Here is a 22,864-nt window from a genome sequence, read left to right on the forward strand (position 1 = left end):
AGTTTCTTCCTCAAGATCCACCTTCAAGGAGTCTACACTACAGTAGCCGGGATGAGACAAGTACTTAGATAACTACTCTCTAAAATGAAGCAGTGTAGTGTTCTATCATGAAGGCTGGGAAACTGGAAGAGGGAAAGTGGGCCTCATGGAAGAGATGGCAAGGTATGAGCTATAAGAATGGCTTTATGTTATAAAGGACCCAACACACAGAGGACCAAGTTAAGGACCTTCGTGGCAAGAGCAAAGGCATAAGTGTGGAAAACAGGAAGAAATGACTGTTGAAATGTGGGGAAATATAAGAGAAATAGTAGGAAAGAAAGCTGGACCATTATGTGCCACCTAATCCAGAAAGTTAATCTATAGGCTTTGACTTTCTTCTGTAGACAGGTACAGTTCTGAAGAGCACAGAACCAGGTTTGCCTAGATGTATGTCTTGGGAAGACCAAGTTGACCTGGTTAATGATCACAAAATGAGCTGGGGCAGGGGCCAAGGTGGTGAGACCCATGGTGGGGAGGCAGAGAGGGCTATCACAATTTAAGGAAGACATTCTTAAGACCTTAATGGAGGTGGCATTGTGAGAATGGAAAGGGACAGCAACAAAGGGAACACTGCTGGGGCAGAATCAGCAGGGTGAAACCAGGTCTGAGGGCAAGAGTCCAAGACGACTCTAAGACTTCAAGTACCAGTGACCAGAAAAGAGGTACAGGAAGTCAGAAGGAGGAGAGGACGGCAGATTCTGTGGGCCATGTAACTCTCTGTCTGAAGCTTGACAGTGAGATCCGTGTACCGTGTGTGTGTGTGTGTGTGTGTGTGTGTGTGTGTGTGTGTGTTTAGGAGTCATCCAAGCTAAATTGACACGTGAATAACAGGAGGAAATAGTATGTGAGTAAAGAGTTTAAGACAGAATCTTGGGGACTCATGTTTAAAGAGTGAGGAAGGAAAATGGAGTTGTGAAAACTTGGGGGGAACTTTAACAAAGTAAGAGGAGACCCAGGAAGGTGCACTACAGGTAAAGCTTAAAAACAATACAGTTTCGGGAAGGAATGTGAGGGGAGTCATGCTGAAGGCTGCACTGAGGCAGAGTAGCGCTAAGTCTTACAAGTCAGCAATTGGGAAAGGACGCCATCTTTACAATAGATTCCAGAGCCCAACTATACATGCAAAGTAACAGGAAATGAATGCACACGTAGGATGCCTCTCAAAGACACTTAGCAGTAAGAGCAGAATTGAAATGGGATGCACATGTCAGAGGAAAGATTTTTAGAATGAATTTGGCAGAGGGGAAAGAGCCAAGGAAAAGGGAGAGATTGAAGATGTTGGAAAAAAAAAAACAAGAATAAAATATTGATAAAGCAAATTTCTAGAAGGAGGAGATGTGTCAAGTTTTAAGGGAAGAAGTGCCCTTAGGAGAGAGGAAAGTGAGGATGACCATTGGGATGAGGGCTGAGGAGAAGATGAGGGAAGTCAAGGAAGTAGGAATTGAGTGCTCCCGATTTCTTCTGCAAGAGGTACATTCATGTGGAAAGGGTCCTGAGGCAAGGGTTGTATTCTAAGTTCAGGGAGGAAAAGGCTGAGTAGGAATGCAATTAGAAGCTAATTAAGAGAGAGCAGGGGTTATCAGCTACCAAGTGAGGACAAAGTTAAGTTAGTATTTTGTTAACTCTGAATCAGTGAATTATAAGATAGCAGCAGTATTAGTAGTAGATGACATTAAACAAATTGGATTGTTCTATCTAAAATCCTCAGCAACCTTGCATGGGAGCAAGGCAAGTGATGTTGCCAGGCTGGGAATTGGCAAGGTGGCCCAGAAGGTCAAAGGAGAAGGAGGCTTCGGGGTGGGGAGGGGTCCCTCCACAACATCACAAGGTCAGGGAAGGGGTTGGGGTGAAGGCAAGGAAGAAGATGAGGAAGAGTAGGAAAGGACTGAAGGGCTGGAAAATTCCTGTGGAAAAGAGGGAGGAACCAGACTTAGGAATCAAGGGGGAACTCTGAGGTCAGAGTCTTGGAAATGAAACAAAACTGCATGAATCAAAGTTCTCTGCTGGGTAATTCCTTGAGAACTGGAAACTTTGGAACCGAAGATCTCCATAGGTTCAATGGTGAAACAGTCAAGGTGCCCGTGTATGAGAAAAATGGTGAGGAGGAGATTTTTGCTAACCATAAGGAGAGCATGGGACAAAAGTTCAGAAAAAAAAGTGCAGAGGTCATCAAGGAGGGTGAAAGATTGTCTACAAGATCAGTTGTGCTGGGTGAGGTGGTGCGTGCCTGCAATCCCAGTGACTCAGGAGGCCGAGGCAGGAAGTTTTTAAGTTCGAGGCCAGCAGTAGCAACTTAGTGAAACCCTCCCTCAAAATAAAAATTAAAAAGGACTGAGGATGTAGCTCAATGGAGAGGTGCTCCTGAGTTAAATCCCCAGTACGAAAACAACAACAACAAAAAATACCAGTAGTGACTAAGAGTGATCAGAGACAACACAGGTGAGCAATAGAGATTACAACATCAACTTGGTAGAACAACCTCTGGTTAGAAGCCAGAGTCCTGCAGGCCTGTTACAGAGGAAATCTACGTGGAGAATTCTATCCTGTTCATGAGGGAGTTGGGAAAGTAGAGATGAGCACTTAGTAAGGAAGTGACTTCTGAGGCTTCTCTGAAACTAAGTTCAAGAGTGTCTTCTCCATGTGGCTTCCTGACGCCGGTTGTTACTCATGATGTTTCACTTGGCTGACACCAACACAGAGGCTTCGCCTCTGCTGGAGAACCGGCAAGGGAGGCTGCATACAAGCATGATTGACCATTCACACGGACATGTGAATGGACCTTTAATAACACACAATGGAGACAGGGCCAGAGAACACTGGCCTGCATCAAGGAATGGAGACTGGAAATGGCTCCCAAGGAGGAAAAAGAGCAGAAGGGGACGGCGGAAGGTGTTAGGGCTAGTTCATCTGTCTGCCCCTGGAAGTGCACTCAGTAGGCCTTAGGAAGAAGGAGTACCATAGAGAGGAGAGGGCAAGGATGCTTGGGATTTGACTTTTCTTTTTTATTTATTTATTTATTTATTTTTAATTTATTTTTATTGTAAACAAATGGGATACATGTTGTTTCTGTTTGTCCATGGAGTAACAGCACACCATTTGCATATTCATACATTTACATAGAGTAATGACGTTTGATTCATTCCGTTATTTTTTTCCTTCCCCCCCCCCCCTCCCACCTCTCTTTTCCCTCTATACAGTCCCTCTTTCTTGACTTTTCTTTGGAGAACCTGACATCTTATTTGAGAACTAGTCAGACTTCTAGTTGTGATACTGGCTTAGATTGCCACCATTTTGGACAGCCATGATGACTAATGTATCTAATAGTGCTATCCAGTACCAAATACAATGAAAGTCACAAATGTGAGTCCCAAATGCTACTTACGATTTTCTAGGAGATAGGTTTTTAAAAGTCAAATGAAACTGAGGAAATTAGTTTTAATGAAAAATTATTTAAAACCAAGACATTTCAACATCTAATCAACTTTTCTAAATTACCGAGATACTTCTCTTTCCTTTTGTACTAAGTCTTCACAATCCTGTACATATTTTACTGGTATAGCACAACTGAATTTGATCTGGCCACATTTCAAGTGCTCAATAGCCACTTGTGGCAGTGGCCACCATATTGGACGGCACAGGTGTATAGTTTAATACTCACCTGTATGAAAAGTGCAGCACAGAAAATATGTGCCAGGGGAAATTAGGAAGGGGCAGAAATTAAGAAAGGCTGAAGTTGTCAGGTTGAGGAATTCTTCATGGAACTTAGGATGAAGTTTAAAATTGGGACAAGGGGAAGAGAGGTGGGAATACTCCATTCCAAGAAAAAAACACCTTCAGGACACTGGGAGAGGAGAAAAGGAGTAGAAAATGCAATCATCCAACAGTAAAGGGAACAGAGAGTCAGGAGTCCATCTAAGTGGCTAATTTGCTGAAAGCAGCACAATTATTACTCTCCATCTTTATAATTCTTGTTTCTTTGGGTGTGGCGACCATACCCAAGCTTATACTCGGTTCCAAGTTCCCCACTGTGAGTGTGAGCAGCCAGATTTGGCTAAGCCAGGTTGCACTGATAAAATGTTGATTATAACTGGGCTTTTAATTTTCAGATTTGTTCTTCCCTCCACAGCTTTTAATCCTGCATCCAGCAGCATTTTATGAGCAACTTGGTGGGGGCTGGGGATCAGAAATAAAAGGAAAGAAAATGTTCTCACAAAACAAAAACAGTATTTTCAGAATTCACTCTGCTGCTTTCAGACTATTTCCATCAACCCTCTTATTCATTTTGATTTATTTTCATCCATAAGCAGACTAACGCTTCTCTATGCTTTTATTGTTCTTCAAGAATAGGCCTTCTATTGGAGGAAAATAATGTCCCTACGACCACCACTTTGCTCAATGCAGATCTTCATTAATCTGCAGCCACAGAGCAGGCTTTTAGCAGCGAGCACTTTTGATGGGAATTGAATTTGATATTGCATTATGGTTGTAGGGCGTCTCACAATAGACTGTGTTCTTTTCTGTGACTGAGCACAATCAGAGAGACCCAATTAAATAATTTGGTGCAATAATGGAGAACAAAAGAGTATGAGGGCTTAAAGTGAGGGCTTCAGCATTTGTATTCTCCCTTTTCTGTATCATGTTAATTAATTTGCCTCAAAACCAAAAGAAAGAACACAATGCGGAACAGCGGAGCTCATCTGCGACTTGTAGACACTTTACATGCAGATTCCACACCGAAGGGACTCTCCAGAAAAGGGCAGTGTATTAGCTTCCTAGCGGTGCCATAACAAAGTGCCCCAAGCTGGGTGGCTTAAGACAAAAGAATTGTGTTCTCTGACAGTTCTGGAGGCTACAAGTTCAAAGTCAAGGTGTCAGAGCCATGCTCCCTCTGAGACTCCGGGTAGAATCCTCCCTTGCCTCTCTCCGGCTTCCAGTGGAGGTGGCCCTCAATCCTCGGCATTCCCTGACTCGCATCTCCGTCCCTCCAGCCTCTGCTGCTACCCTCACCTGGCCTTCTCCCTGTGGGTCTCCATGTCTCCATCTTCCCTGGGCTCCTCTTCTTTTAAGAAGAGCAGTCATATTGGAGTTGGGCTCTTCCTAGTGACCTCATCTTGGCTTGGTCACATCTGCAAAGACCCTATTTTCAAATAAGGTCACATTCCAGCTGCCACTTGTGAGGACTTTGTCGTATCTTTGGGGGTGAACAGGAACACAATTTAATCAGTAACGACCAATCTATGCATTTCCATATAAGGATGAAAGTTGCTACTTGTGGGAACTCTGAATGATTCCTGACCTGGTCCAGGTGACATTTGCAGTCACTCATGCCTGAGCAGTTAAAGAGAACACTGAAGTTCCATGATAACACCTCACAGCACATAAAGTGACTTTACAATATAAGTGGGGATGGGAAAATGAACAGAGTTAGCAGTCTAAGAGACAGTGACCTGGTCAGACAATGAAGAACCTTCATCTCAACTCTTCATCTGAGGTTTGTGTTTGGCACATTAGAATGGTCCTTGCAGCCATCCATGGTGGCTCGGGCCAGAAATACCAGCTACTCTGGAGGCTGAGGCAGGAGGATCGCAAGTTGGAGACCAGCCTCAGTGATTTAGTGAGGCCCTAAGCAACTTAAAGAGAACCTGTCTTCAAATACAAAATTTAAAAAGGTGGGCTGGGGCTGGAGCTCAGTGTCAAGAGTGTCCCTGGGTTCAATCCCTCGTATTGCAAAAAGAATGATCATGGCTCCTGCAATGGGCACTTCTGTGCCGAGGAGAGCTGGTGGGGGTCTTTAATCCTGATACACTCACTCTTCATTTCCAATCCTGACCCAGGGCTATAACATGTCCCTTTTCAAAGCTTGTCCCAGGTTGCTGCAAAACCCAAAAAACTATGCAGCTGGAAAAGGATGGTGTTAGGTGGACGCAGATGTGGAGTTGGGTATCTGTCTGTCTGTACCAAGCAATACATTATGCCGGGGACCTAAACGAGAGGCATCTCTTTGCATAGTCCGCCCAGGAGCGTATAGTTCTAAAACTTAGCTAAACTCATGGCCATTACCTATGTTCACAGGGGAGGGGTGATCGTTTATGCTGGAGCTACATAAATTCTCTCCTGAGTCCGCCAGCCAGGAAGCAGAACCAAATGAGATTTATCAGGCGGAGCCTGCTTCAGGGGCCAGGGGGCCTCGCACTACACGCAGGTTCCCTTTGCCGAGGGCCAGTTCACCAGCGCCTGGGAGCTGAGAACAATTCCAGGCTCTCTGGAGAGGTAGACTTTGCCCAAACAGTGGTCCCAAGGTAGAAATGTTACTGCTTGTGCAGTACCCGGGGGCAAATGGTGCTGCTCACAGGCCGTGTAAGTCCCACCTGAGCAGACCAAGGGCTAGACCCGTGTCTCCACACTGCCTGGTGGTGTTTGTCATTCCCACAGCTCATTAAATTGACCTTGGCCCTGGCAGAGGGCTATTTAAAGAGCATTCCAGGGGATTCTCACGTGTTCTGGGGGTGAGGCTCATTGCACTTCCTGCAGGAAGGAGAGGTCTTGAGAACTTGGGCAAGTCAGATTTTGTAGAAGACATATTATTCAGATTCAACTAATGTAAATGGAACCACAATCCCAGAGGTTATTTTAATCTATTTAGCATTTTTATTGTATTAAAATATACATAGGATTTATCATTTTAACCTTTTTTGGGGGGGGTGCTGGGGATTGAACCCAGGGTTCCTTAACCACTGAGCCACATCCCAGCCCTTTCAAATATATTTTATTTAGATACAGAGTCTTACCAAGTTGCTTAGGGCCTCACAAAGTTGGTGAGGCTGGCTTTGAACTCTTGATCCTCCTGTCTCAGCCTCCCAAGCCACTGAGATTATAGGTTGTGCCACTGCCCCAGCTACCATTTTAACCATTTTTAAGTGTATAATTTAGTGGCATTAAGTACATTCACAGTGTGTGTAGCTATCACCATTTCCAGACATTTTCATCATTCCAAAGAGAAACCGGACCTACTCAACAGTTCCTCCCCATTCCTTCTTCCCCTAGCCCCTGGAAACCACTGTTCTACTTCCTGTCTCTGTGGATCTGGTTATTTTAAGTACCTCATCATCTTAGTTCAGGTTATTATTTTAAGAATCACGGTAGTTGAGTGACTTAAACAGCAGACATTTATTTCCCACAGTTCTGGAAGCTGAAGTCCAAGATCAGGGTGCCAGGGTTAGGGGCTGGGGAGGGCCCTCTTCAGGGTTGAAGATGGCCAGCTTCTCATGATGTCCTCACATGGCAGAGGGACGTTGAGAGAGCTCTCTGGGGTCCCTTTTATGGGACTTAATTACCTCCTGGAGTTCCCACCTCCTAAAGCCCTCACTTGGAACACTAAGGTGAATGTGACGGGGGGGAGACACATTCAGTCCAGAACATTCACATAAATGGAATTAAACATGTTTTTCCCTTTATATTTGACTTAGTTCACTTACAAAATGCCATCATTTCACCAATGTCGTAGCATGTGTCAGAATTCCATTCCTTTATAAGGTGGAATAATATTCCTTGTGCATACGTACCACATCTTGTTCATCTTTTCATCTTTGTGGACCTTCAGGTTGTTCCTGCCTCTTGGTGATTGTGAGTGATGCTGTCTTGGAGATGGCAAACAAGTGCCTGTTTGGTTTCCTGCCTTCTGTTCTTTTGAGTATTTACTTAGGAGTGAATTGTTATATCCTATGGTAATTCTATGTTTAATTTTTTGAAGACTTGTCAACCTGTTTTCCACAGTGGCTGCACCATCTTGCATTCCCATTAGAAATGCATGAGGGTTTCAGTTTGTCTGCATCTTTGCCAACACTTGTTATTTTCTGCTTCTTTTCTCTTTTAATGTAGCTATCCTAATGATTTAAAGTGGTAGCTCAGTGTAATTTTGGTGTGTGTCTGTTTAGTTTTATTGCTCACAATAATGCCCGAGGAGAGTATTTCCCCCTGATTTTAGAGAAAGGAAATAGTCCAGGAACCTGTCCAAGGTGACAGTGGTATGGCAGGGCAGGTGTGAAGCCACAGTGTCTGTAAGTACATGCAAAAGTATCTGTTTAGGTTAGTGCTGTGGTTAACCTTCCAAAAATGAAAAATCCTTTTGTTAAGTAAAACAGCCTTTCCTCTTCTTTCTGAGCTCAGTTGGCCCTAATTTGCTCATACTGAGGTTAGATTGCTTAGCACCAGACATGGGATTGACATTTCTGCAGCCTTTCTCAAAATAGGACAGCATCGTGTTCCCATCAGAGTTCCAGATTTTTCCCCCCATATCACCACAATTTTTGATCATATCACAACAGCTCCTAAAAATGAGGACTTACATTGCTCTGATGGCTGAACTCTTGGGGACGAGCTTGTGGGGGTGGCCTTCTAACATGGATTCCCTTTTGCTCCTGGGACTCAAACTCATAGAAGGTAAAGCAACAACAGGTGGCCTGTAATTACCAAGAATACAAGTAACAATAAGCGTTGGTGAGGATGTGGAGAAAAAGGTCCACTCACACATTGCTGGTGGAACTGCAAATTGGAGGCAACCACTCTGGAAAGCAGTACGGAGATTCCTCAGAAAACTTGGGATGATCCAGCTATCCCACTCCTCAGTTTATACCCAAAGGACTAAAAATCAGCCTACTCCTATGACACAGTCACATCAATATTTATAGCAGCTCAATCACAATAGCCAAGCTATGGAACTAACGTAGGTGCCCTACAACAGATAAATGGATAAAGAAATGTGGTATATATACACAATGGAATATTACTCAGCCATAAATAAGAATGAAATTATGGCATTTGCTGATAAGTGGATGGAACTGGAGAATATCATGCTAAGTTCCAAAAAACTAAATGCAGAATGTTCTCTCTGATATGTGGATGCTAACCAACAACAAGGGAGGGGAAGATTAGAATTTCATTGGACTTGTTAAGGGAATGAAGGGAAGGGAGAGGGTGGGAATAGGAAGTCAGTAGAATGAATGAGACATAACTTTCCTATCCTTATATATGAATACACAAACAATGTAACTCCATATCATATACAACCACAATAATGGGATCCTAATCGGAACAAGTTATACTCATTCTAGGTATATGTAATATGTCAAGATACAGCTTACCGTTACGTATATCTAGAAAGAACAACAAAAAGAACTCCAAAACCAAAACAAACAAACAACAACAAAAAAATAGGTGGCCCTGGGTGGCTAACCCCTCTGCAACGAACTCCCCCCCCCAATCATCTTCCCTGCCAGGGCAGGGCAGGCGGTGGGGGAGAGTTTGAGAGAGGGGAGGCTGGGGCGCATGAAGCCTCTGAAGTTCCTGAAGAGGCACTCTCTGGGGCAAATTGTTTTCCTTCCTCTTTTGGGGAGAGAATGAAAACATGAATGGAGACATTCTTTGTAGCTAAAAACAACTGATAATAATATACCTATAGATTTTGTGTTTTCACATTTTGAAAAATAAACATAATGCAAGTTACTTTGAAATCCATTAGCAGAAGAAGATTTCGTAATGAAGACAATGGCTGTGGGAAACCTGCCTGTGGGGTGGTGGAAGAGAAGTTTCTCCCGTTCCCAAGTTACACTGGGGTTTGAGTGGAGAGAGAAACCCCCACTCCTGTGTACCATTGCCCGGAGGTTGGAAGCCACCTGGAGCAGAGTACTGCGCGTCTGACGTGGAGTGAAGTCAGGGAGTTTCACAAATGCACGGTGCTATTAATCCTTGCTCCTGATAGTCCCAAAGCTGGGGCGGGGGAAGAGCTTTAAAGCTGTGTACCCAAGGCTGTGTATATGGAGGTTGGTGGGAGAGGGAAGCCAGGAGTGGACCAGTGTGGTTTAGATCCTTCTGCTTTCCCGGGAAGGCCGTGTTCTCTCTCTACCTCACTTTGCAAGCTCAGCTAGAGAGAAAAATCAAGTCTCCCATTTAGGAAGAGACCTCTGTTCCACCAACCCTCCCTGCTCCCTGGATACTGAGAGAGCATCCACTTCTGTGAACATTTACCTTAGAGTCGCTGTCCTTGAACTTTAAGGGGAAATGATTATCTTATTCCAACAAGATCTCTGTGCTCTGCACATCTTGCATAAAGGATGGTGTCAATATCTCACTTCCATTGCAGATGAGTTATAGGATATGAGTCGTTCCTCTTCCGTACCCAATCATTTCCTAAGGTCCTCAAAACTTGATCATGACCTTGTTCATCTTGTGAGCTTCTCGGGATCACACTTTTGACACCGTGCTTCTGGGATAATTTGGTGAGTTGGTAATGGAGGTAGAGCTAGAGGCTACCCCTGGGTCACACTGGCCAAGTTACTTTACCTGACTCCATTGATTTCTATCATGGGAGGCCTTCGTTACTGTGCCAGCCCATTTGGAAGGATTTGTACATTACCATTATTAGTTGCTCTCCATTCTGATGGCTCTCTGGGCCATATTGAAATAAAGCAGGCATACTTGTGTGACATTGTATTTCTGTCTCCCTCACAAGAGGAGGGAGACAGGTGAACACAGAATAAAAAGAGTTTTCTCAGGCCTTCTTAAAGGCCTACAATAAGGTGGTGGCGTGGTGGTGGGGCATAGGTAAGAGAGGGGAGGGGGAAAATGGAGGTACAATCTGCATTTCTCCATATTCTCAATTAATTCAGCCTAAAAGCATCACTCTTATTCAGCAGCAGTTAAAATAGGCTGTGATGAGTGCATGACAATTTCCAGCTAAACTAGAGGATAATTAGAAATGCCCTGTAGCAGGCAAGTCAGTGCTTCAATTTATTTGCTGTTTATTACCAAGTCCCTGCCCCTTGGGTGTAATGACTGTAAAACCGCGCCGGCAGCTTCCCTGGGTTTGATTTAGTGCCGTAAATGGTGCTCAGAGAGTAGATTAAGCTGGAATGTGATCAAACCTTATTTGCAATCCGATTATACAAACTGCTCCTTGCACTGACCAGATTGAAGTAATTTCCCTATAGAAACGTTACACTCACTTTGGTGTAAAAATGATTAACATTTCCTGACTGTAGGTCAGCCTTTCACTTCCACCGTAATCCTTTATCAGGCAACGTGCCCATCTTTCTCTTAGGTTTGTCTCGTCCGCGTCCTGCGTGGTATTTAACCAAGGCATGGCATCTCAACCTAGTTTAAAAAAAATTTTAAGTAACCTCTCGGGCTCTTAGTGATGAATGATGACGATAAACACACACTCTGGAAGAAGGGGATTAATAGCGTTATTTTCTTCTGGTTTGATTGTTCAACATTATTGACTTGCTTAATGATCTAATGGAGAACTCTTATAGACCTCGGAAGAAATTCCCCTCTCTGCTTGGCAAGAGTGGTGGAGGTACTTAGAAACACGCGTCTTTAACCTCATATGGATTGATTTATGGGGACCGGTATCAATCACTGTGCCACCCTTCAAAAAGTCTTTAAATACCAAGGGCTACTACTAATCCTTCCTCTTTTAAATAATCATCTGCATGGGGTGTCTGGGTTCCAGCACTTTCCCCTCCCTCTCCCATATCAGAATTCCTGGCTGTGAAAGCAGTTTTCATACAATTAGCCCCTGGTAATGAAACGCGACCAACTCCATGCTAAACACTGAAAGCAAACCCTTGGCTCCTAACATATTTTTGTGACAATCAAAGAAAATATTTGAGTCTGAAATTCATTATCATAGCCTAACTCCAATACCCGCAATAACATGTTTTGTTGTACAACATATTTAAGCTGATTTTCTTCAGACATTTTTGGCCTTAACTCTTTAGAAACCATATGTGCTCTGTAAATGTTCCCAGGCTTCGGCTAGATGGTTGACAAATGTAGACCAGCAGAGGTTCATTGTCTCAGGGAGTTTTCCTCAGTGATTTAAAGAGGCAGACGGCATGAAACCGAAAGGGCCACATTTAGATAAATTGTTTTTAACAACATTTTTTTTTTTTTTTTTTTTTTTTTGGTGAAATGTACCTGGTACATCAATTACATCCAAAACCTGTGCAGATTGGAGGAGAGACTACTTTTTGTAATTTCTCCATGCCAGAACAGACTTTGTATTTCTTAAGGTCAGGAAGTTTCAGGGTAAAAACAAAATGAAACGAAACAACAACAATGTAATTTTTAGCTGTGCTGCTGATTTTCTTTGGAATTTTGGCCCCTAGAATGTATAGGAAATGACCTCAGACATTTGGACCCAAAGCTCCAGGAACAGGGCTGTACATTCTTTTCTTTCCAGGAATCAGGGAACATTTGGGAGCCAAAATGTACAATGCTGTAGGGCTGCATTTGACCCTTCCTGAAGGAGATGAGGGTTTACACAATGGCGAGTTTACCAATTAGAAGTCAGAAGAAGGGCAACAAAAAATGTCTCCTTGTTTTATCATCTCCTTTCATAGCCATGATTTATTCAGATAGAAATAGGTCTATCGAAAGTCATAAAATATGTTCTTCATTGATTTTTGTTGTTATAAAAGCAACACTCTTTTATAAAGCCTGAGAAAACCACAGCAAAATTAAAGTAAAAATCTTGAACATATTGATGCTCCACTAATAAGATCTACCTAGAGCTTTTAGAAACAACAACAAAATAAACAAGCAACCCTAAGATCAAACAAATCTCAGCGCCACCACCTCTGTCCATTTGCTTTTGGGTTCCGACGACAGAACACCCAGAGATGCTAGTAGGACACACCGGCCGCTCCTGCCGGGGTGGCACCTGCACACCAACCCTAAGGGCCCTCAGCTGAACAAAGATATGAGCTGTCTTCTCTACCAGTCGAACCCTTGGCACGAGGCACAGTAGGGCCACGGAGGTGGGAGGCTCTGGGTGCCCTCTGCACAGCGACAAAGCATTGGTCTTCCTGGGAGCGGGGGAAGCTGAGCCTGCCCCGGTGAGCCTGCGTTGCAGCCTGTCTGGGGCTGGCTTCTCATTTGATCCTGCCTGAACCCTGGAGGGATGGGGCTGTTGGGGCGACTATCCTGTCTGCACTGAGCAGACATGGCTCCTGGGGACCCTGGGGGGCAAGCGAACCATCATACAAAGCCTGTCACACACGAGAACAGGAGCCAGGCAAGAAGCCTCACCTTGGCCTCTCTTGGCCTAGTCTGGCCTCCCCAAGAGCCTTCACAAGAGCCTTCTTTGAATGGTCGGATTTTCTTTTTGTGACTCTCAGTATCTGCGATTTTTGCTAATGCGAAATTTTCAAATAAAGAGGATGCTAATTTGTAAGAGCAGGAAAAGAAAATGAATGCGTGCCAAGGAGAATCCAGGGGACAGGACGGTTAACAACTCATTTCAGAGGCGCTCCGAATATGTAGAATGTTTTCTGTGCATTTATTCTTAAATTATCCCACCTTCAGGGAAAATGCAAGGTTGGGACAAGATGTGAAATTTATCTCCAACGTGACAGCTCTGAAACTGTCTTACGAGTAATGCTTTGTTGGCACAAATAAAATATTTTCACATTGAATATAAAGGACAGGGTCTGTTTCCACTTGTGCCCCAGGTCCCCAAGGTCTTCCTGTTTCATGTTACGCATTTTTACAAAGTGTGCTGACTGGTTAATTTTGTAGTGTCATGTATAAAATAAGTAGCATATGTATTATTTCCAACCTATAAACTCTTGTATTCAAATATCATAAAAATCACTGACTTGGGGAATATGCATATTAATGGTGTTTATTTTCTGATTTTTCATGCTTTCCAACCAAGAAAATGGATTGGAACTTGTGATCCACAGAAGTGACTTACCTATTGCTTCGGGAAGATGATACCTTTTAATTAAAACTTTAAAAAATAATTATGGAATTAGAAGATGAATTATTTTGAAAATACGCAAAGTTGTGTGCCTCATTACATATGTTGTGACCTTAACATTGGAGTATATTGTCTTGGCCCTCCAGCCGTACTCTGATATAACTATCAAAATGATATTTAAGTGATTGCTTTCACTTTTCAAAATACAACTCCTGTTGACCTGCCCTTGAACTTGACAGAGCAACTCTATGCACAAAGGACCAACTTTCACAAGTTTCCTTACAAGCTCCAAGGAAGATATAGACTCACAGCCAGCTTGGCACCTGAGATGTATTAATCTGTGACTTTGTGCATGACTCTGGTTTCTCTGCTGCTGACACCAGAACAAATAGATTGTTTTTTCATAGTTTTCTCTTACATAAAGTTTTTATTTCTAGTAGCTTGAAAGGTCATGGTGCTGATTCATTACTGAATAAAGTAGGTAGTCTTACTACAAAAACCAGCAGGAACTATTCTTCTTCCCTCCTCCTCCTCCTCCTCTTCCTTCTTTCCTTCCTCCTTTTCTGCTCTTCTTCCCTATGGATATGGATATGTTAAGTCTACTATGCATAAAAAAAAATAGACCCACCTATTTGTAAAACAGCAGACAAAAGAAGCAAAGAGAAAAAGTGAGATTTAGACAAAATTTTTTAGTGTCCAAGACTCAGGAATTAAGAAGAGAAGTGAAGGCAGGGCTCTGGGTCCTGCTTGTGCAGTGGCTTTTGCACGCACATTCTAGCAATGGTGTGGATGAACGGCAGAAGGCAAATTCTTAACAGTACGAAATTCAAACCCACATTTTCTGACTCCCATTTTACACTACAGTCATGCACCGAATAATCTTGTTTTGGTCAGTGAAGGACCACATACCTGGCAGTGGCTACACGGCAGAGCCCAGGTATGTAGTAGGTGTGTTTTAAGACCCAGGTTTGTGCAAGTACAATTGTGATGCTTGCATAATGACAAAATCACCTAATGACACATTTCTCAGAACTTGCCCTGAGGTTAAACGGTGCAGGACTAGCCTTGTGATGATGGCCATTCAAACCAGCATCCAGTGTTTTCTTAAAAACAGTAGAGGCTATTCACACGGAATGTTGTTGAACGTGTCACCAAATGCAGGGATCACAGAAGCGCTGGAATTATGCTCATTTTTTTCAAAACAAGAGGTTTTTCAGATGTGACTTCCCCAGTCCTGCCTCACGTCTCACAGAGGTGTGCAATGCTTCCTGTAACCTGAGGTTTTCCACGTGCCGCCTCTTCAGTTTCTCGAAACACACCCCATGGTTTGTATGTGCACATGATAGATGCAAGAGTGTGTTTAGCTCCAATTCTGTGACTCTTTTTGATATTTCTGCAGCTGTCACATTTTAATCACGCTGAAGAACCTTTGTAATGGCTCTGAACGACTGCATTGCTAAATCTCACTCTTGTCTGAAAACCTGGTTCCTTTGTGGTGAGGATGCTGCTGAAATGACTGGCGAATTGCTGCATCTGTGGCAGTTTCTGCCTGGGTTTTGGGGCTCTTTCATCATTATTTTACCAAGGGGGAAACTGAGGTGGTAAAACCCACGCCAGGAACCAATCCAAATATCATCCTGTTTGTTCTGTTTGTTTAATGTACCCTCTTTAACAACCAGGAAATTTTAGGACTTCCTGATATTGTGACTAATGGGTTCATTTGGCAAGCTGGGACAAAATTCAATTTTTGAAGTAAAGTGATAGGCACCAGATGATGTGGCACATGCAGTGTCCCACATAAAATTTAGGGGCTGAATTCATAACAAGCAGGCTGCCATCTATCTGGGTTAATGCCTTGCATATAGCTTTATGGGGTACTTGTGAGGCAGGGGGACAATAACAGCAAACCCTGCCTTTTCTTTTAAATTAGATTGGTGTGCTTCGACACTGTGGGAGGGAGAGTACTGGCCTCATCCTGATGCAGGATGCTCTGGGGACAGCCTGGTTCACAAGCAAGGGCATGCAGAGGAGACAAGATGTTGGGGTGGGGGGCATGCTTCTCCCATTGGAACAACCCCCTTGCTCCAGGGCTGCAGGAGGTGCCGTGGATAGGCCCCCAGAGTTCCGCAGCTGCAGTTGCAGGTGGACAGTCTGGTCTTGTCCTGCCTGACGACAGCCACTAAAGCTGGCCCACTGCTACCCAGCATGCAGAGCTGCAGAAGGCCCGAGAGCAGCCAGCAGCACTGACGTTCCCACAAATGCTGACATGACTCCTGACTGCCAGCTGCTTCCTCAGGACATGACAGCAGCCCCGACTTTCCTGGATGGCCCGGCCAAGAAAGCACATGTGCCTCAGCTCGTGGGCCGCACTGCATCCACCAACCCAAATCATGCAAATGCATCCAAATCCTACAGAATGAAGTCCCCACACACAAATGGTTCAACTTGACTTGCTTTCCTGCAGTCAAAGTATTGAGAAGGCTTCTTCAGGTTATACAAGCTAGCACTCGCACTTTTAAAGGGGGAAACTGGACCCTGTTAACTGACTGATCAGAGTCATAATATTGGTTTGTGGCAGAAGAAGGTCTGGCACCCACTTCTTCTGGTCTTTTTGATTTCTTTATTATTTGCCAGGTTTCCTGAGAAAAGCTTGGAACATTAATTCAAAATATATTTCTTTTCCTTTAAACTCTGAATCTCTAGAGAACCACATCATCTACCTCTTTATCCCTAGCACTCAGCACAGGGTTAATTACACTCGATTTTTTATTCAGAAACAATTTGTTAAGTTGCCCACTCTATGATAGCTTGAGACAGGGTCATCCGATGTTTCTCAGGCTGGCCTCAAACTCCTGGGCTAATGTGATCCTCCTGCCTCTACTTCCCAAGTAGCTACAATGACTAATAAGTTATTTTTAAATGAATAAAATAATATAGATCACCTTTTTTTACCTGCCCAGGTATTGACCAGCAGATTGGCAAAATAAAAATAAAACTTGAAGTCAAAAACATCTAAATCCACTTGTTTCTTTCTAGAAATTGATGTTGGTGGGCCACCAAACTAAATGACATAAGACTGTTTTGTCATATAACTGACTTTCAAGGGTTAACTTTGAAATAGATTGTGTTTTAGTTTATACCATTTTTCAGCTAATATGGCATCCTCTGTAATGATATTGGCTAGGAAGGGAGTCAGAGATTACTAGAAGCTTGCTGACTGTTGCATAAAGGCAACCTAGAATTAAGAATGAAAATGATGTGGGTGGCCTGGGACAGTGGATGACCTTGGTTGCGTTTGGTAATGGTTCTGAATCTAGTTCAGCAGTTCTCTCTGATCGTGGCTATGTCCAGGGCAAATGGAGTTCCCAAATGGGTCGCTAGCCACAGACCCAGAGTCCTTTGGTCTTCCATTGTGTAGCTGGTCTCCCTTCTCAACCAAGAGCAGGCCCTGGGCTGGCAGGAGACCCAGTGTGACGGGCTGTGGGTGGAATGGGGCGGGGGACTGGGCCGTGCGAGCAGGTTAATGCGGTACTGCAGAGGTGCACTTGACAGGAGACGTGTGGTCTCAACCAGATGGTGGTGGAAAACAAATCAGGGAAAGTGGAACCCTCCAAGAAGCCCACGGGCTCACCAGGGACAAGAGCCCTGCTATGCCCAATGCTTGAGCAGATTCCAGACGCTTCCGGATATTTCATTTGTATTCAACACAGAGGGTACCACGTCTGCCTTTTCTTTTACAAATCTGTTTCAGGATTGTTTCTTATTAACTTGCTGGACTTTATTCGAATACCTAGAACAGGCCCAGAAAAAAAAGAAAGAAAGAAATTTGTCCTATAAAGCTTTATTCCTGGTACTCCAGGCGCACAGTAGTCCTACAGTCTTCCCAGCCCTGGTAAGGATTGTTCATTCTTCCTCCTTAGGAGTGGCAGATGGCTCTGCTGAGCGCCATTGGATGTGTAAGGTGTCAAGCAGGATGCAGCTCCTCTTCTGGGTAGCTCATGTGCCCCTTCAGGAGACTCTCTGGGACCCCACCCCTTGGAAGACATTATCTAACGGGGGTTATTTCCAGTCCTGGGGCTGGGTGAACTCCTCAGTTTTCAGAGCACACCCAAAGGTCACAGCAAACCTCAACATACAGGGACACCCGCATGCAGCAGATCGTTCACTCCAGCGATGGGTGATGACACACGTGTGAACACGTATGTGTGCAGCTGTGTGCATGGGCACAAGTGTGTTTCTTGGGACAATACGACTGACACAGTTTTGATGTGAAAAATCCTGCATGTGAAGCAACCCTATTCTCCAAGGCTATGTTGAGTTGACTGCTCCTTTGGGGACTGAGGAGAGAATTTTCTGGGTCCCTCTCCACTTACACACAGTGTCCTAGCCTGCTTCTACATCGTGTTCCTACTATGGGCCAGGTGGTTGAAAGACAGGAGCCTCTGGAAACGGTGCAGAAGCACCAAGCCCCATGGGCTGGAACTTGCTTCCTGCCCCAGCCCATTCCTCTGCTTAACACCCAGAGTCGGGTTCTTTAGGGGCTTTGAGCATGGGACCGAGCTGGAAGACGCACTGAGCTGCAGAGCCCTGGGGTATGTGGTTTGGATGGCAGCCGTCCCTCCCCTCCACCCACCAGGGCACCAGAACCCACTTCTCCCCATCCGCCAGCCTGTTATGGCCTCAAATGCCTTGCATCCTTTTGGTAAAACTAATCCATTGACCAGCCAGTCTAAGGGAAATGATTCTAAAAAGTAGGTTGCAAGCTTTTCCATTAGGGGTACATTATATGGATAAGTTACTTAGAAAACTGCCAAACTCTGCTTTGGCCTTGTTTTGTAAATTTCTGAGAAGAAAAGGCTATCTATATTCTCTCTGCCTGAAACTCAAAAGCAGTTTTATGAAGGGAGCAGTCTGTGGACAAGGAAATTGCACACAACAATTTGGGGTAGCATTTTCTTGTATTTCTGATAGTTCTCTGATAAATTGCAGAGCCCTGAAATTATTGAGAAATAGAAAATAACAGGAACCAACTTTTCCCTGTAAGGTGAATTTTAAAATATCCACCTCAGTGTAAGCAAACCAGGCCTAAATCTCCATTGATATAGTTATGAGACTCATTGTAAACTCATCGAAGAGAAGTTGAAGGTCATTGCCCCAGCATAAAGAACAAGTTTCAGTAAATAATTAAAGCTGTCTTGACTTTTTCTGGAATTACAAATGTTGGATACATTTGAGTTTCTTCTTCCATTTTATCCTTATTAGGTTTTCAATTCTGATTAAAATATTCCTTATAATAATATTCAACCATTTCCTTAAACATCAAAAAGGTTTCTAAAAATGTTTGGTCTAGCTCATATAAAATTTTCAAATAAAAATGATATACCATTATTTGAGGGACCAAATAAGTTAACATTTAAAATGTTAACACTCAGTGTTAGTGAAGATGTGAAGGTAAAACACTCATTCAATACTCACATGTCTACAAAATGGCTCAGTTTTTTAAAATAGGGAAATTTCAAAAAAATATATATCTCTAATCCTTTAAAAAAGCAAATGTTTATGCCACATTTAAGAAACCGTCCTAAGGAAATAATCAAGATGACAAAGCTTTATGTTCAAGACTATTTTTTGGAGCATTACTTCCAACAGTGAAGAAATGGAGAATATAATCTCCTTTTGGAGTTCCCTGACTTTCAGAGAAGTGGAACTTGTTCCTAGAAGGGGAGTTTCTTAGCACTAAGATGACCAAGATGTTTGTTAAAATGAGACTCGCAGATTTGTTCTTTGCAGAATCTAATTCGGAATCACTTTCTCTGGTCACTCTCTGCTTTAAGATTTCCAGGACTCATGTACTACTGTCACTAAGATGACAGGCAGTGTTTGTACAGGAAGGAAAGAAGCACAGGGAACAGTCTACGGAATGAGTGGCTTTAATTCCTAGCAGTCCTAGGAGCTGTCATCTTTGGGACTTACTTTCCCTTTGTGTCTATGGTGACTCTTTTCTGAGTTTTTGGTGTTCCCTCCCTCTTTCAGGTGATTCTGCTCATTTGTTTTTTTTTGTTTTTTTTTTTTTTGTAACCCAAACTCTTTCTAGCCCCTGTGTGTGTGATACCAGACAAGAGATGGGAGCCCTGGGGACCCTTTGGGCTCCAGGGAACAAGCCTGTCCCCTCTGGGAGGCCCTCCACTTTTCTTCTGTAGCATCTACTGATTGCAGATCCATGCCCCAGAGCCAACTGGGTGGTTTTCCACTGCCTACACATTTACCAATAAAGAGAGTTGTGAACCATTGTTCACCTTTTAAAAATTCTGTAATTAAATGCTACCATATTGATGAGTTGATGAGTTTTATACCTGTTCAGTTGGAGTTTTTCACAAATTAGTGTCATATTCTGATTTTAGCACTCAGGGTCTAGAAGCACATATGGAAAAGTACACAAATCCCAAGTCTTCAGCCTGGTGATTTTTTACCAAATGGAAATACCCATGTACTTATTAGACTGAAGGAAAAGAAAAATTGCCAGAATCCCAGTCTCCCTCAAGCCCCCTCTGAGTCCTTGCTCACTAAAAGCACCCGTCCTTCTGACAGCTACCAGCATGCATTGGTTCAGCACATTTCTGAACTGGAGAATAAGGAATAAGGATTTTTTTAGTAATTTTTTTTTTTTTTTTTTTACTTTTTTCTCTCAGACTACATTTGTGAGATCCATATTGTGTGGCATAGCTGTGGTTTATCTTCACTAGTTTATTATACAAATAGACCACAATTTATTTGTGCATTTTACTATCGATGAATGTTTGGGTATTTTTTTTTACCCCCAACTCTAGATTATTTTCAGCTTTTAGAGTAGCATCGATATGAGCATTTTAGATATTCTTTTGGTACATAGGTACACACTTTGTTTGATATATTTTTAGGAATAGGATTGGTGAATCTTTTGTCAAATATATTAATTACCAATATTTTTCTCCACTCTAAGAATGGAGTCTTTCTTGAATTTCAAATGAAGTCCAAAGTATTGTTTTCCTTCATGTTCTACTTAAGAAACTGATGACTCTCCAGAATTAAGATATTCATCTATGTGATTTTCCAAAAGTTTTAAATTTTCCCACTTACATCTAACATCAGCCGGCATTGAATTCTGCATTTGGAGTGAGGTGGGTGTTAAGAGTCCACTTGTCCACACAGACAGTTGGTCGTTGACTTGGATTCTGCTCACTCTTGACTTCTTTGCCTTGTGGCTTTTACTTGCTGCCACCTTCTCTTCTGTCACTCTCCTGTGTCAATTTCAAACTCTTCCCTCTCTGACTTAGTCACTGTCCCTGCATAAAATATTTCTTGTAGACAGATTTTCCTTAGCAGGTGGAGAGTGTTGCCATAGTTGAGACAGATGAGCACAGAAATGTCAGATGTAGGGCTGGATGAGGGCCAGATGAGAACTCTGTACTATCTCTGCAACATTCCTGTAACCCCAGAACTGTTCTAAATTAAAAGTTCACTCAAAAAAAAAAAAAAAAAAAACAAGAAAGAAAGAAACTAAGAAAGAAAAAAAAAAAAATCCAGTGAGCCTCCAGGTACAAATGTGTCCTTGGTCTCTGTGTTCATTCCTCAGTGAGAAGGCTTGAATTCAAAGTTGGATGTGCATCTATTTTTAGGGTTTGTTTTCTTCCCCAATGAAGAGGGCTTATTCACTGTAATGATAAGTATTTGATTCCCTGACACAGTGTCCATAAAGCTTATTTGTGGTCACACTTTACACCATGGGACACTCAGAATCACTTGTTCAGGACAAAGTTCCTACCGCATGGTGTCATCACCATCATGTCTCTAGCCAGCAGCCCTGATGAGGAAGCCCTGTGGGGTTGAGAATGGTCACACAGAATCACTAAGTGTTGGTCCTTCCTGTAGCCATCCTGAGTTTGAGGTTTGCTTCAATCATGACCTGCTGCTTCCTTTTCCAGATAGTTCTTGTAATGCTTGGGTTTCCAACACCATGATTTTCTCCAGTAATTCATGAGGATTTTGTTCTTGCAACCTAGTAGTAATTAAATTCTTACACCGTAGTAGGCACTGGACCAGGCATGAAGCGTCCAGTCACATCACTTGTCCAGGAAGCCAAGTACAAACACTTTCAGGATAAGCACATTGCAATATCATTTTGTTCCTTAAGTACCAAGAACTCACTGTGTCTCATAAACACCTGGTGGCGGGGGTGGGGCATGTGTGACGTAGGTGGGCTATACCATGCATTGGGAAAAGCAGAGGCTTTGGAGTTTGACAGATGTGGGTTTTAATTCCAGCTCCTGCATTTACGTGGCCCTGGGCAAGTTACTTAGACCCTCCAAGTCTCAGCTGCCTCATTTGGAAATGAAGGTGCTACTCTTTCCCTGAAGCGGAAGTGAGTGTAAGTTACGGTCAAAACCTTCCAGGAAGTGCTTTCTTAAGATTATTTCCCCATGGACCAAGCACTGTATTGGAGGTTCACATGGGTGCCTAAGCCATAAAAAATAGTATTCTCCTTAGAAGCTCTCAATTTATGTGGTAAAAATAGTCATGCAAAAAGATTAATGACAATCCAAGGTACTCAGCGGAGAAGAAACCAGCTCTGAGTGACCTCTCAATGTCACCTTGATTCAAGTCACTATCATTGCAATGGACATGGCTGAGAGGAAAAACAGTAACATATCGTGACCCATTTATTAATAATGGAGCATGGTGGCTTGGGGATGCAGCTCAGTGGTAGAATGCCCAGCATGTAGGAAAGGAAACCCTGGGTTTAATCCCTAGTATTGCCAAAAAAAAAAAAAAAAATGAACATGGACTTAGGTGTTTGAGCAAAGAACTGACATCATGGACTCATGGCCCTGAGATAATGGTCCAAACCGGAAATGCAGTCCAAAGAAACATCCCAAAATATGAGTCCCAAGGAGAAGGTTGCCTCCTCTGCTGTCTCTCAGCCTCCAAATGGGAGGAGTTTGGAGGGGAAGGGCATGTGTTTGATGTCCATACTTTCACTTACTCACCATATATGTATCTAGAGCCTTCCATGGGCCTGACTGAGTT

Source organism: Sciurus carolinensis, chromosome 5 (assembly GCF_902686445.1).
Source record: "Sciurus carolinensis chromosome 5, mSciCar1.2, whole genome shotgun sequence".
In the NCBI taxonomy this organism is placed as follows: Eukaryota; Metazoa; Chordata; class Mammalia; order Rodentia; family Sciuridae; genus Sciurus; species Sciurus carolinensis.